The 14,831-nt window shown below is 38.4% G+C and overlaps 1 long non-coding RNA gene across 2 annotated transcripts in view; it reads left to right on the top strand.

Annotated features, from left to right (window-relative positions):
* The first annotated feature begins 832 nt into the window (after positions 1-832).
* The window catches only part of LOC113744172 (uncharacterized), a 69,655-nt gene continuing 55,656 nt past the window's right edge, over positions 833-14,831 (top strand). Inside the window, exons 1-2 of one of the 2 annotated variants that reach the window (XR_003461319.1) lie at positions 833-1,015; positions 2,234-2,314. This is a non-coding gene — a long non-coding RNA (uncharacterized LOC113744172). The remainder of the gene's footprint in view (positions 1,016-2,233; positions 2,315-14,831) is intronic. The other variant, XR_003461318.1, reaches the window with a different exon arrangement.

Here is a 14,831-nt window from a genome sequence, read left to right as displayed (position 1 = left end):
CACAAGCTAACCACTTTCAGCTCAGGTGAAGTATAGTGTGTAAGTCCATAGTATTCCAGTTTATTCAATGGCAATCTTAGAGCGACTTAAGACAAAAGTAGTGCTTGGATTTGATGTATGTTAGGTTCAGAGAGAGAGAGAGAGAATAAGAAAGACAGATGGTGCATGCACGTAGGTCCAATTTTTATAAATTGTAATCATACAATATTATTATTATTAATATTCACAAAATATGGAGCAGGCTTTATGGACCAAAGCTTTGAAAAATCTGCAGTGTGTTGGTATGTGAGGGTATGAAAGACTCGCACTCATCTGCTCCTCGTTTACATGTGATAACGAGACAAATAAACAGATAAAACCCTCAAACACACTGGACCAAACTCTCAGCACAACACGCTCAATTATCTGGAAAAAAGAAATGAATAAAAGGAAGAAAATAAAAGTTTTGCCATCAGCATCACACAGAAGTAGATTAACAGTAGTTTTAACGTAAGTTAGTCCCCATGCAGAGGTCAATGATAAAACGTGGAGAATTTATCTGTCCATATATATATGTATCGTTTTATATATATATTATATTATATATATATATATATATATATATATACTATAATATATATATTTATCTATATATATATATGCTACTAGTTTAGATAATAACATACTTTTTTTTTTATTTTGTGCAAACTTAACAATCAAACTTCCCAACCCTCCCAAATAAATGTTATCATGAACATTCTGGAAACTTTAAAAGAAAAGAGTTGATATTTTTCCCGCATGCATGCTCGGAAGTCTGCCGTGCCTGAAGAGCCACAAAGTGAAGACAAGGAGCTCCAGAAACCGGAGCGTCCACTGAGCGGCGCCGCAGCCCGCAACTTTCACAGGCAGGCGGCTGGCCGGCCGGAGCTTCCTCCCTGCAACACGCTGCAGGCCAATCCGCTCACTCACACCGTGTTGGGTTACAGTGACAAGGGCCCCTGTCTGAACCACGACTTTTAGTAAGATAATATTACAGGTAGGTGCAAGCCACGGACCGTGTCACTATCGATAGACAAATTAAGCATTGAAAAACAAGACCGTGACCCAGAAATTCTCGCTTTAATCGGGTCACCGTGCTCGTTTTCAGCACTGAGTGATAATGGCACCTCTCACTGTCCTTAGCATTTGAAGTCCCCTTACCGCAACCTGTAGCTTTTGGGGCAGTGAAAATTGTCCAGCTGGACGCCTTGTATTCCCCCCTATTGGTGCCTTTGTGTGTGTTTTTAGCCATGTACACCTGCCTGCTGATAGCTTTTTTTTTTTTTTGTAATCTAGTTGAAGGTCAGTTTACCCCTCTAATGAGCTGCTGTGAGGATTTGTATCAGCAGAGCTATAACCAAGGATGTAGATAAATGTGTACAGCCTTAACTCTAATGTAAGTTAAATGCAAAAGTATCGGCATTTAAAGAAACAAAAACTAATTTTCTGCAAATGTGATCACTTTCTTTGTTTATATTGGTGGATGTTTTTCTTATAAGCCTCACTATATGTTGGTCACGCTTTACCTTTTTTAAAGCTGCAGCACTGACCACATTATCCTGACCTCACTTGTTAACTCTGCCATATGCTGGAGGACTGTACTGATTCAAGTTAGGTGAAAAGAAGGGTAAATCTCTTACACTTTCTGGGTTTCTTTTTATTGTTGCACACGAGGGGGGGTACAGCCTGAAAAGTCCAAGTAGGCTTGTCGGGTTTTGAAAAAGACATTCTGAGATGCAAGCTGAAATTTCTCTGAAATAGGCCGAACAGAGAGTCTTTTGCTCCTACAGGGTTTTGTTCAGGGTTCCACTGAGAAAGCCCAATGCAAAGTGGGCCTTCAGCCAACTGGGATGGATTCTAGGGTGGAACCTAAACAGATGGGAAATAGTATAAAGGTGAACACAAGGTCAATCTGAGCTTCAGTGATAAAGCTGTGGGCACTGCTCATAGCAGTGTTTTAAAAGTTGACTTAAGAAAACAGATTGTGTGGTCAGAATAAACTCTTAAGACCATATTGGAGCTTTTTTTTTTTTTTCCCAGGCTTCTTTTGTCTAGATTGCCACGGGCAGAAGCAGCAGACACCAAATGGTCAAAAAATTGTTATCATTATGTTTGTCTGGAAATCAGCAGAATGGGGGGTGTTGATTTCCAGCGGGTGGGTTTTTTCTTTTGTCCCCTTTTTTTTTGTTCTAACCTAGATTTTCATGTTTAACAGGCCCACAGCTGATCCATCTCCCAGTACACAATTGAGACAGAGGAGGTTAAAGCACTCTGAACGCATGGGACCATATTGCAGGTAATTAATATGTCAGCTCAGTGATGAACTTCGTCAATACATCTATCACCACACTTACTTGTAACTGGAGTAGCTCGTGTGATGCTGCAGAGAGCACAGTCTGAGAGTACATTTGTCCATTAGTAAACACTTCATAGTGTGTGTTGTGATTGGGGAGGTAGCGGGGCTGCTCTCTGTCCAGTTGCAGGCATTTTTCGCCCGTCACCTCCTCATTGCTGTAAAAACACTTGCTGTGGTTTGGTAGATTAACAGAGAGCCCCCTAATGGAGTAATTACACCGAGCCAAACATCTATTTTTCACCTGTGCTCTGCCATTATTCTCTGTCCCCTATCCACTCCATTGGAAGTCACTTACTCTCCTTACAATGAGTTATCATTGACTGCCATTTAGACGTTCTGGAGCAATTTGTCTTACTGAGGCCACGCGCTGGCCTCATTGCAAAGAACAATCATTCTCCCTCCAATATATAAAACATTCATGGGGAAAAGGAAGAGAAAATGCCCCACAAACAGATAGTAGAGAGTGGCTAATAGATACTATAAAGGTGACAGACAAGGAAAATAATGTAGGAGATTACTGGAGCAGGAACAAGCCTGCACAACCAGTACAAAGGCTTCAGGGACTGTACCGCTGGAAAAAAAAAAGAAAAGAGGCTTTCATGAGACAAACGTGTTAAATGGGTAGTATGGCAGCTCTTGGTGGTGGTAATTGCTGTTGCTGCAAACAATCTATAAGTCTGAATCTGAATTTAAAATCCTAATCTTTAAATTTACTATATTTTCTTCAATTTAGTAAACGTTAAGTCGTGAGATCATTGATGTGTTTAATATTTACTGAAACATTTTGGATTCATCGTTCAACGTTTTTTCCGCTCTTTGGTTGGTTTATCTTTAACAGTACGCTTATGTCATTGTCATTTAAACCTGTCTGAATAATGCACCAAACTGTGAATAATATAAAGAATATTACATTGAAGGTCTGAGGGATATAAGCTATGTAACACATTACATTTACCCATTCTTTTTTTAGACCTTCATTTCAGCATAATGGCATAATATCATGGCTTCTGATATGATAAACTATGAATTGGTTTGACACAACAAGGCAAGTATTCATTTAAGACAGTAGCTGTGCACATTCCAACCCATTCACTCTCACCAGAAATGGTTAATGTGGTCTTTAACTGAGTGTTTTGTTAGATAAGTCTCTAGCACTGCTTAACACAATGACAAATAACCATTATTCTTTTTCTTGCACTGATAATCAGGACAACTTAAACATTTCTTACTAGCACAAGTGAAACCATTAATCCTCAGTGATACTGCTGATAAGTGGTGACTTTGGAGTAATGGCCCTGTCACCTTTTTTTTTTAAAAAAAAAAGAAGAAAAAAGGGACAATTTTAACAATTAAAACAAGATGACCATTATATTTTTTATCTTTTCATGTCATCAGGAAGGGTCTGCCAGTGGTAATAGACAAAATAATTGAATGAGTTTTTGTTGATTATGAATGTCCTCCATACATAAAATGATCGGTTTACTTACAGGCAGTAGGGGGGGTGACCTCAGCAGAGCCTGATACTGGAGTTTTTTGGGCCAATACTGATATTAGTGAGTAAAAAATTCTGATGATCCCTAAAACGTGGTTATCAAACACATGTGACAAAGATATGTAATGGAGGCAGGACATCAGTGCACTGAAACAGTAAACTTCACTGGGAATTTAATAATTATAAATAACGATACATAAAAAAACACACACATAGAACATATCACATGTCAATACAATATATCTATAATAGGTCAATATCAGCTGATAAATCAGCATGCCAATATATCAGTTAGGCTCTAGACCTCAGGACAGGAAAACTATAAAACATAACTTTAAATATGTCAGTTTATTGTGATTCTGCTTTTCTGATTTGGCTTTGGTTAGGTCAGAGCAGAAAGAGACTCAATGAAGATTTGTACAGGGAAAGTCATGTAATGTCCAGGGCTGCTCGACAGGAACCTGACTTAGGTTTTGATGGTATTTCACAATCTTTAAATGATATATATTTTGTCATTCTAATATTCTTATACATACTTATACTAAATCTGCTTACAGTATCTAATCAGTGTCATACTCAGTGATATTGAATGAAATTTAATGCTGTGTCTTGAGCTTCAGGAAGTCAATTAATTAATCAACAGAAATTTAATGGATAAATTGTTTTTGTCAGTTTTCAGCCAAAGAATTCCACAAATTTGGCATTTTAATCTTCACAAATATGAGATTTTGCTGCTTTTTCTTGTCTTAGTTTATGGTAAATTGAATCTCTTTGGGTTTTCGACTTTTTGTCGGACTAAACAAGACATCTTATGAAACCACCTTGGGTTCTAGGAAGTTATGATTGATAATTATCACTATTTTCTGATTAGATTGCCTTTCCTCCTATGGGCAACAAAACATATTGTATCATATTGCATTTTGGCCCCATACAACTTGATACTCTGATATGCTGTATTGTTCTAGAGCTGAAGATGCTTAATGGCTACATAGTCAACAGGACAGATAGAGTGTAGTAGTATAGAGGAAGGCATGTATTCATTTTTCATCCAGACTCTCATTCTGTTCACTTTAACAAATGAATGACACACTCATTGTTTTAAAACTATGCATGTTACTCTTCTTTCCCAAGCATGCACTACATGTTATGCCATATAATGACTTCAGTTGTAGTTGTAGACAGTCCAACATGCCTCCAGTGTGTTATTGTTGTCGTGTTACACCAGTCATACTGTATGACTCACCATGCACCCTTTTAATAATTTTAATGTGGACTGGAAACATGGTGATAACTGTTTAAATATGAGCTAACTGCCAGTGCCATGAGGAAATATTCAAAGACCTCACACAGGCTAATTGAAATTCTCTCAGTTTAATCGTCTTCTCCATCATATGTTCTATTTGTCATTATGGCTGTCTTCAGCACTAATCAGTTGTTGATGTAGCAGCCTAGAGGTGTTTCGCTGTAACTGACAGCATGATAATAAACACGCATAATTGAGTTTTTGATTGATTATGATTTTAGATTATTTGCCCATTTTCATTTAACGACTTCAGGTGTCTTGACATTAAGGAAAAACATTTATTAATCGCACTGTAAATTTGGTCAGGTTATATTGTTATCCTTAATGTCAATTTGGTAATAATAACTTTGAACACAGTTGGATTGTCTTAGACTTGATACATTTATTATTAGAATAAGATGAAAACATGCTTACTTAATTGCTCAGGGCTGCTCAAGATGGGAAAATCTGTTCAAGTTTGTGTTTGAATCCTATTTTATTCTTGTTTGTTTCATCAAGCGCACTGACTAAAACACGACACTCCCTGAGAGTCAAAGTAAAACTAATTAGCCAGTTGAATATTTCCAGAGTTAGCACATAACATCCGTAAAACAGATGGTGAAGAGCAACATATTTGCCACCTGTATATGCCATTAAAACAGAATTTAATAAGGGATTCTCCAAACCTTTAGCTAAAATTGAATTCAATTGAAACATCTAAACAACTACTTTATAGGCTACAATAACAATCTGTGTCTTTTCTGTCTTAGAATAAAGAGACATTGCTATTTAGACAACAGATAGATTGACATTTATAAAAGTTAGAAATGCCAATCTATCTATAATGTGAGTTTAGGAATGTTAAAGTTAGAATTGGCAGCCATTGGCCATCTGGCCCCATCAAGAGAACCAGTTTGGTCAAACCACCCATAATTTTCCTGGATGTTTGTCATTGGTTGGAACCCCAAGTATTAAAACAGAATTTCATACTCCTTAACTTCCTACTATATTGAGCATATAGTTTCTCTACATGCCAAACTCACCATTCTTTGGCAGCGACACAGTCCCAGGCACTTGATACTTAGTATTTCTATGGCTGTAGCTCTGTTTTGATCAAAGGAGTTCAGGGGCCTAAGTTTCAAATCCCCCAAAGCCCATTTTGGCTACTCTTTGTTTAGCCCATTGGCATTCTGACCCCATGCTTCTCAGACTTTGAACTCAAAGCTTGGAAAAGCCGTATCGCTTCTTTAAACACATTACCAGTGGGCTAGGTTTTAAGAATATCACTAATCATCTTAAGGTTTTAGTGCGGTGTGGCAGTATCATTCAAGGCTTGGGGGCCCATTTACTGGTATGGGCACTGTAAGAAATGTCCTGTGAAATGTACGACAAGTGTTGTGTAAGTTTATACATTTCATATTAGAGCACCTCTACTCTGCTGCAGTAATTCACTGTAAAAGTAAAATATTTTATTAAATAAATTGTTTACATTTCCAGCATCATTTTGGGGTTGGGTCCAGTTTTATGGAAAATATTGCACTTGAAAGTGTATACCATATGAAGTGTGATGTTTCTACTATCACTAGGGGTGTGGCATGACTGCTTGTAGCGTCCTCTATGTAGCATCTTAATAAAGGATGCCCACTATTTATTTACCTTTTATTTCAGTTATTCAGCTTTGAAAATGTAGCTTACTTTGTGTGTCAGATTCAAGCTTTATTAGAGAACTTGGATTGAAGTTTAATGTTAAGTGTTAATGCTACAGTTTAATAAATAATGTATGTATCGCTGTCAAGATCCATTGGCAAGGAGGGCATACATTTTGAAAGGGTGAAACAGCACATGCATATTATACAACGATTAAACAAAGTGCAAATATGAAGAGATCAAATTTCAATAGAAGCTTGATGGGCTTTAAATGTTGCATAATAGATGCATACCAACACTTAAAACTTTTCAGTTGAGCTGCTTAATTGTTTTTATTTTTTCACTTTATAAATCATTTTTTTCTACATTTACGCTTTACTTTTTATCTCAATTGGATGATCGATTGTGTCTCAGTAATAGTAAATGCTATAGAAGTTGTATAAAATGTGTATAAGACACCTTATCTTTTATATTATTTTGACTATATTTTGTCTATTACTTAAATAGACATATGTTATATTGTTTTATTGATGATCATGCTCTTTGTCTAAACTGAATAGCTGTAAAGTGCATTGAGAATGGTAAACTGGTAAAACAAATCTGACCAATCAGGTAAGTTTCTGAACACATTAAGCACTATCTGGATGAACAATTGTCCATATGTCAGGTGCATCTGCTTCATTCTATTACACTACACCATACACTACCTGCAGTGCAACTTGTAAAAGTTGGGATAGATACATAATTAAAACTTAGCATTAGCATTCTTGTCTAAATATAAAAATGTCACATCTCTTTGTGCACTGTTTTGGTAAAAGTGTGCACATATGATTGCATGCAAGTCTGTTCGTGCCCCTTAGCTCCTCTCACACCTCTTCAATCTCATCAGCCCCCATGCTTAAGATTTGGCACCTTGAATCACATTGTCTTCATCTGGAAATATTTCAGCTGCATTTCTGCCACTCTAAAGGGAGATGAAGATAAAGGAGAAGAAGGTAAAAACACACCCTGTTGTGTGAATCCTAGAGAAGGCCTTGAACCCTGCCATTCATCCCTTTCACTTCATCAGCTGAGTCTAATTGCCAGAGAGGACAGGATACCCAGGGCCCAATTGTTCCTTATCCTCTTTAGAGCCTCTGAGGCATGAAAAGCGAAAGGCCTGCTTTTGATCTTTTTTTTTGTTAGTTTTTTTTCTTTCTTTTTTTTCTGTCATCCCCTACTATCCTTTCCCTTAGAGTGAGACACTCTTTTCACACTGTGCCCCCTTCTTCAACCACGCAAAATAATTATCAAGCTCTGCTTCATCAAATAATGGTAGATATTGGAGGTCATAATGGGGAGGGCCAGAGGTCTGCAGGGGTGGCCCTAAGACGTGGTGGAGCTCCCAACTCATCTTAGAGGCATGCTCTTTAGCTGTGGCTACCTTTATATACCTTGACCCCGGTTTTCGTTTGTCTGTCCTAATGAGACCCTCTCATGCAGCCAATGCAATAGAGGTCTTGCAGTGGCAGGGTTGGGAGGCCAAAGTACAATGAGACACATGGCTGTGCTCAGACAAGGGCGCATCTGTGCTATCTTATTAAGCCTTGGAAAAGAGCTCATGTGTCTTAACGTCCCATAGGCGCTGAGAGCAGATCTATTGACACCTACTTGTCCTTTGCGGTTAACACCTTTCTGTGAGGAGGCAGGCACACCCAAGTTCTTGTTCGAAGTAATTCTTGGCTGAGTATTTAGTGAGGCAAAGTGCTTAACTCGGTTTGGGTGGCCATGTGGTGTGAGGATAAAGAATGTGGTTTTTGTAATAATGAAAAATTCCTTGGAACTAGAGAAATGACAAAGGATGTCAAAGACATCTAAAGCGGTCTAAAGCAAACAGTCCTCATATTTAAAGAGTGAAGGACACCAAAGTCTTTCGTAGTGCTTGCCTCGACACTTGATTTTTTTTTTTTTTTTTTTTTTTTAAGGTTCAAAAGTATGCTTTAGGGTATTGTTAATCATCATTTTTAAAGAAATTGGTTATTCTGTCTAGTTTTTCTTTTTATTTTCTGGTTTTGTTGCCCTTAGTTGTGGACTTGGCTATTATCCATGCCCATAAATTTGTCAGATTTTTAAAGAGTCAAATGCTAGTTAAAACTCCTACAGATTTTATATACAAAAAAAAGAAAAAAAACCTGTGTAAGAAACAATGAGACCAAAGATAGCCAACCTACTCACTTATCTAACTTACTGACAAAAGGGACAGCAGCATATACTATAAGTAGAGCAAAATGACAAACAAAAACACAAGTAGGCAAACAAAAACCTTTAAGCAATCATGTTAAGCACGCCTAACATCTGAGCACTGTGCGAGAACAAAGCAGGGCTCCTGTCAGTGCATCGATCCACTCCTGAAGGCACACACATCCATAGCTCTCTGATTGCTCCCTGCCTCTCGCGCCTCTCTCCCCCGCGCCTCTAACTCTCTGTGCTCTGGCTCCTTTCTGAGAATGTGCTTATCGATCTGGCCTACTTCGTTGGAGTTAACTCAGTGATAAAACCTGACCAAGGGCTTCCAATGGCCTGAAAGAGTTGGAAGAGCTGGTGAGAGGGCAAAATGATAAGAAAAAAAAAGAGTGGTTGCTGAATTAAAAAAAAATAAATTTGTCACAATATTAAGTTATTCAAGACAATTTCTCAACTTTAAATTTGAACCCACATCTGATTTGAATGACAATATCCTGCAGCTTTATAGTTCCAAAGAAGCTAATAATCTGCTGATTTGAGGAGCTTTAAAACCAGCTAGACTCATTAGAACCCTGAAAATAACAAATGATGATGGGACTTTGAACCTAAAGAGATAAATGAATACATTTATTTAGTGACATAAATAAATCTGATATGCTACTTGGAAATGTTGATCAAATATATGTTTGCAAGACATTTTCTTCTGTTCGGTCACTTTATATTTGTATTTTTGATTGTGTTGGTAGATTATTGTCATTATTATAACACATCTAGTTGTCTCCAGTATGTCCAGTCATGGACTTGCATCCATTTATTGTATGTCTGTAGTTCAGAAAGCTTTGCCACTCATTTAGACTCAGTTGTCTCGTCATAGACTGGGTTTGTATTGAAAAATGATGAATATACTGATCAAAATAAGGATGGCAGCTATGTATAAAGTAGCCTTGGTTGTTTAGGTTTTCTGACAAAATGCACTGTATCTACACTACTTTACATGAAAACAACCTAATTTGCAAACTACAGTGTTTGTTGTTGAACTAGTGAAATATTGTGAGTCAAACTTATCTATTGACTTGATCCAGCTTAGTTAAATACCAGTTGCATTTGAATTAGTGAGGATTCGTTGTGAATAGTGTTAGAAAAATAAGGAAAAATACCAGCATTGTCTGAATTAGAGTAGAAACTGTTGTAATGTTAATTGTTGTGTAGTGCATTGTAGATCTCAGACAATCATTTATTTCAAGAAGGCACACACAAAGATATGAAATCAGTGTTTCTTAAAAAAAGTGACTCATGTTTTGTGTGTCAGTATGTGTAATCGTGTCTCCAGAGTGTGATTACATTGTATGTCAGTTTGTGTATATTTTTGCAAGTGTGTTGTGCTGTCATGTTTGTAACATTCCATGTGGGAGGGTCTGTTGATAAGTAAGCCATCTGTAGTGTTCTGCCGAACGACATGTTGTAAAGCGAGATTTGAGAGTGTGGAGAGACTTGACTTGACAAATCTTGGCACATAATGAGACAGAAGGGAGTAAAGGCAGAAGTCTGTCCAGAGATAAACAATTAGATTTGTCCCTGAGGTAAAGGCCAGGCAATGCAAGGACTCTCAGACTAACAAAATCAATATGGCTTCCAGTAAGAACACTCAGGGGGTAGAGTGATGAAGAGGTTATCATTCATTTCTCAGATTAGGACACACATACACAATGAGGAGCGATAACGCTTTAAAAATCAATATGATCACTAACATGAAAGCTGCTTGTCAGTGATGTACACATTTGAAAGTATGCATCTGAGTCAACTATCTGTCAAACATCATTGGTCTAATGAGACATGATAACATAGATCAACAGGGATACTGAACTGAGCCAGTGAAGCCATTTTTCTTCAGCAGCCAACTGAGGGGATCTTAAAGGGAGACTTTGGGAATTTGGGAATGATACGTTCACACCCCTAGATAAAAACCATAATGGAGCATGAGCCACAGACAGAGTGGGCAGTCCCTTTGCGTTGCATCCCCTCTTAGGTCCTGCCCAGACTTAAAGGTCTAATCTAACATCTCACCACTATTCCCAGCAGGCCTCACAAGGGTAGCACTGCCAGGGCAAGGAGGGTTGGACTGTTGGCGGCGTTGTGCTTGCACTAGCTTTAAAGAAGACAACAAAAAGAGAGAGTGAATGGTTTTGGGGTGGGAGTGGGGGTGATCACAACTTGTGTGCAACTGCTGTTAGACAGGGAGGACTCCTCAGAGACGCCAAGTCGCTGACCATAAAGGTGTGAGCCTGAGCCGTGGCCAGCCTGTCGCCTCATCTCCATGGAGACAGAAAACGTGGCACCCCAGTGGGCTTGTCTCTGCTGTGGCCCGGAGCAGCAAGAGCACTTGGGGATGTGGCTTGGCCATCACCTAGGCTCCAGGGGACCAGGAGGTACTGCTCTGATGACCTTCAACAACCTGCCAGTCTGTCATCTCGGCTCGGGGAATAACACGGAAGAAAATCAGCCAGGGATTTGTGTAGAGATATTGTTTACTGGGCCATTGTATCTTTGGAGGAGGCTCTTTGTTCCAGCGGGAATGAAGTATAGAGAATGACGCACTTTTCACAACATTATCTCACTAGATATTTTAAAATTACCTTTGTCTGTATTACCCGTTCATGTCAAAACAATACGGGGGATTTTAGACTATACTGTACCTGTGTACTATATTTTCTGATGAAGAGTTAATTTTTGAACGCCCAATTTGACATTTCTATCCAATAGTCCAATTATAAATAATCCAATTAAAATGATATAAAACAGGAAAATCACTTAAACCATTATCAAAACAGTGGCTTGTAAATTTGCTGATTGACAAATTGGCTCATCATTTCATCTTAGGTGGACACTGTCACCAAAATGCTACCTAAATAAAGCACAGTACTTTAACTAGCAGGTTGTTAAAACACATAATATATTTTTAATGTTTAAGTCACCATCATTTAGAAATATTTGCATAGTTATGCATTATATACCACACTAGAACACCACAGATAATAAAAAAATGTAAAATAAAGAAGGTGTTGTATGTTTTAAAGGTATGAACACCACATTAATAAAGAATTTAACATGATTAGAGAGATAATCAGGAACATCAGAGTAATTCCTCTATAATGTTATAGACTATTGTTGGTATGGCTGTGATTAATTATTTCCAAATGGGATCTCAAATCTTTTGCATTGGAGTGTAAAGCAGCTCCATCCAAACCATTCCCTGGAGACACTTGTGTTGCATTATCTGACAAACCAATACAGGAGATTCTGTGGAAAAATCTGTGCTTTCTTTCTTTCAGCCAAAAGAAAGAGAGGATTTTGAATGGATTGGTGATTCTTTATGCAGAGCTGAGACGCGACACCTTCCAGACGGTGAGAGATGGCGAGCCCTAATAATACAGAGCTGTACAATGGTTCTGACAGGCGAGCAATAAAGCAATCAGGGTCCCAGGCATTCCAAATCTCTTTACCGCCCACCCTCTAACAGACTGAGAGATGGGCGGATGACCTGTGAGCTGTCAATCATGGGGGATACCTGCTGGAGCCTGATCAGGGAGAGCTGAGGGCACCAGTCCATCAGATCTGTTTTCACACTCCAGACACTAACATTGCAAGCATAACCACAGACACACAAAAAAAAGCCCCACCGCCTCGCTCCTAATTAGGAGATGTGTGTGTTGTTTTGGGGGGTTGGACTTGGACTTGTTTGGTTTAAATGGGTATGGGAGTGTCTTAGATATAGGGGGATAGTAAGTGGAATCCCAGTGAGACAGAGAATAACCTTTTCCCTTGATTTAGGAATCAGGCATTGATCTGTCATGCTGTTTTGTACAAGCAAGAGCTCTTTCAGCATTGCCTCTGTGTGTGTGTGTGTCTGTGTGTGTATGCAATGTGTGTGTGATGGGTAGTGGGTTGTGAGAGAGAGTGAGGGGGGGGGGGGGGGGTAAAGGCTTGTTCATTAGCTGTCTGTAGCCCATTCCAGCAAATAGATCACCATAATACTGTGGTTAGTTAATGGCTTTCTGGTGTTTCCTCTAGAGTCTTCCTGTCTGAGGGCTGACTGCTAAAAACTCCTCCACTGTTTTCTCCTCCTTTTTCCAAGTGGGGAGTCTTCTGTTCTGCTGCCTAACTCAGACAATTGGCTTCAGCCAGCGGCCAAGTCTGTGAGCAGTCTGGCCGCATGGACTCACATTAGAGAACTAACAGCAACATCACAAAAAACATGCTGATCTGACATTCTGTCTCATTGATGACTGGAATCGTATTCATTCTCCACAGTTAAAACCCAGACTGTGACAGGAAATGTCCTCAAAGAGAAGTTATATTTTTGTGTTTCTGTAATTTATTGGAGTGTGATGATATTCATAATATATTGCATCACATAAATGCAGTCACTATAGTGAATTTTTGAGCTTAAATGAAAATAGATTTTTTTTTGTGTAGATTGTGCCTGATGTGAAGTTTTTTTTTTTTTATTGTATTTTTAAAGAATTAATTAGACAGCTGGAGAGAGAAACAGGAAATCCAGGGGAGAGAAAGAGAAGGAAACAGGCTAGAATCGTACCTGGGTTGTTGCAGATTGAAGCCTTCATACATGGGCTCACACTACTAAAGTGGGCACCCCATATTACAGAATATTGAAGTTAAATATATATATTTTTTTAAGTTAAGTTTAATATACACATCTTAACCATTTGTACCTGACATTACTTCTTTTACTCCGTGCTGCTTGCCACAGTATTGTACAAACCACAGTTCACTCTGCTGGAAAAACCTCTAATATATAACCACAACTATTTTTTTGTGCATAATATACTGGGGGGAAAAAAAAACAGTTTTCATGCTGACACATACAGTGAAAACATTATACAGATATCTATCTGCAAGAGGCCAGTATCTGCTGATAATATTTGCTCTAATCACCACAAAATGGTGATTCATCAGAATACACAACAACTACAGTCTGGTCTGCTGGAAAAAAAAATGAATAGATACACTGTGAGTAGAATTGGCTATTTGTTGGACAATGTTAGGCTCCCCAGAGGAGGAACCATGTTCCATGTTTAAAGCTCATGAGCTCATCTAACGCCACTAGATTAAAATGTCATTTCAAATCATATATTGTACCCAAAACAGAGTATCAGTTATCATATGAAATGATTTTAATGACTTCATCGTAACAATTTTCACATTTTTATATTGACACTATCTTCATTGAATCAGCTTTTACTTACTACGTTCTCCGAACAAAGTGAAGCACCTTTTTTTCTTTTTCTAAGATCAGGGGTACATGAAGTTACTGTCAGAGTTAAAGTCATCAGGTGCCCAAAACAAATGATGCTAATGTTGCTTTGTACTGAATAATCAGTAATGACTCTATATTGAATCAATGTTTGACTGCCCTTTCTGGTTGAAGGTTTCAGAGCTCTTGCATCTCTGACCACATCCAGCTGCACTGCTGTTGGGTATGGACAGAAGTGTGCCAACAGTGATGTCACAGTGACATATTCTGTAGTACACGTTGACATAACTTCAGCATGGAAACCAGGGAAGGTCAGCAAACTCAAAATGTTTAGCTGGTGTTCAGTATTAAAGTATTGAGTTGTTTGCACTTTGCAAACCCAATATATCTGCTGCTGCCATGACTCAAGATGGCTCTTTGACCAAATCTAGCAAGGTTCTATGACTCTGATCTGTGATTTCTGTGTGTTATTATTATCTCTGGTTTGCAGAGGTGAGGCCATTAGAGGGGTCTGAGAAGAGGAGGATTGTGCATTGGTCTG

This window comes from Larimichthys crocea, chromosome XXI (assembly GCF_000972845.2).
Source record: "Larimichthys crocea isolate SSNF chromosome XXI, L_crocea_2.0, whole genome shotgun sequence".
NCBI lineage: Eukaryota > Metazoa > Chordata > Actinopteri > Sciaenidae > Larimichthys > Larimichthys crocea.
Note: the sequence above shows the minus strand (reverse complement) of the source record. Positions and strands in the feature narration are given on the sequence as shown.